At 44.1% G+C, this 1,896-nt stretch overlaps 1 pseudogene; it reads left to right on the top strand.

The window, feature by feature from the left end:
• Nucleotides 718-1,443, top strand: LOC109824853 (annotated as a pseudogene).

The raw sequence follows: 1,896 nt of genomic DNA, 5'->3' as shown, positions 1-1,896 counted from the left end.
CGCCAGAACAGCCACAGCGGCACTGCCTCCACCCTCACCCTCTCCGAGGTCCGCCGCGCCTGCAAGATCTCGTAGTGGATGAGTTCGAGGAGGGCCGCATGACCAAGGAGTTCATAGCTGCGATTTTGTAGTGACAATAATAAGGATCGCCAGAACAGCCACAGCGGCACTGCCTCCACCCTCACCCTCTCCGAGGTCCGCCGCGCCTGCAAGATCTCGTAGTGGATGAGTTCGAGGAGGGCCGCATGACCAAGGAGTTCATAGCTGCGATTTTGTAGTGACAATAATAAGGATCTAAATTTGTAGGGAGCTTGACTATCAAGGTCGGGTTTCGAAATTATAACACCTTTATATAGTTACTTGAATATAAAAGTTCTGTATGTGTAAAGAAGAATGTATACTTGTGTGGCAAATGTTAGTGTGACATAAATATCCTGCTGGTTTGATTTGTTTGGTTATCTGACCAAATTGTTTCATTTGTTGATTGTTGAGTTTAATTGGATTGGAACACGAGTTGTTGATGGAATCAAACAATTGTTGATGAACTTATGCGAGAACAAAAATTGGGATGAACTTGCGTAACTAAAATTTATCCATATTTGTTGTGTATGAATATCTCTGCAGCAATTCCCTGCTGCTTTCACATTTGATTACTTCTTTACTCATCTTTTTCTTTTCCTTCTATGAAGTGATCTGTATCCTGGTTAGCTAGTTCTTATGGCTTTGGCAAATGGACTATCAATTTCAGATTTCAAGAAACCTCTTTTCTCTTTCGGAGTCATAACTGATGTTCAGTATGCTGATATCCCCAATGGCTACTCATTCTTGGGCGTGCCTCGATACTATCGGCACAGTATTTAGGTCTTGCAAAGAGCTGAAGTTAAGTGGAACAGTCTCAAGACACTTAAGTTCTCAATCAACTTTGGGGACATAATTGATGGGTTCTGCCCTAAAGACAAGTCACTAACCGCAGTAAATAATGTCCTCGATAAATTTGACAAATTTAATGGCCCGGTCTATCACATGATTGGCAATCACTTGCCTATATAATCTCCCTCAAGATAAGCTGATTCCGTTGCTCAAGATTCCCTCCCTGTACGGTTGTGCTTACTATGATTTCTCCCCAACTCCAAAATACAGGTTTGTCGTTTTGGACGCATATGACATCAGTGCCATTGGTTGGGCATAGGATCATCCAAAAACTTCATTAGCTATAGAGTTTCTAGAGTCGAAGAATCCAAATGCAGGCAAGAATAGTCAAAGAATCCAAACGCATATGATTTGCAGTTGAAGAATCCAAACGCATACGACACCAAATCCTCACGCCTCCTCGAACTCATCCACCACGAGATCTTGCTGCCGCGGCGGACCTCGGAGAGGGTGAGGGTGGAGGCAGTGTTGCTACGGCTGTTCTGGCGGTCGGCGATGAGGCCACGGTGGATGGCGGAGCGGGCGGTAGGGGGAGGGGCAGGCTTGAGTGGAGACTGCGGGGGAGGTTGGTCCGCCGGAGAAAGGAGAGGACGGGGAGTTCCGGTTCGGAAGCTCGGAGCGGGTCGGGGATGAGGATCTGGGGAGGTACGAATAGTGTTTTGATTTTAGGAAGCGAGGAGGGAGGGGAGTGATGAGGAATAAAGGAGAAAATTTTATGCGTGGTGGAAGAGAGTGAAGGGGTTGTGGGGGGCCCACGGATAGATCACTTTCATTGACGGGAGAAAGAATTGCTCTAAATGTCGCTGTTTTTTTCAAAAAACCAACTCGCTTCAAATGCGTGACGCACTTATGCATACGTGAATGCCTCTGATTATATATATTATAGTATATATATATATTATTATAATATATATAATATATATATATAGGTATAAGTTAGCTATATTGTATATATAATGTATATAT

Source organism: Asparagus officinalis, chromosome 9 (assembly GCF_001876935.1).
Source record: "Asparagus officinalis chromosome 9, Aspof.V1, whole genome shotgun sequence".
NCBI classification, from domain to species: Eukaryota; Viridiplantae; Streptophyta; class Magnoliopsida; order Asparagales; family Asparagaceae; genus Asparagus; species Asparagus officinalis.
Note: the sequence above shows the minus strand (reverse complement) of the source record. Positions and strands in the feature narration are given on the sequence as shown.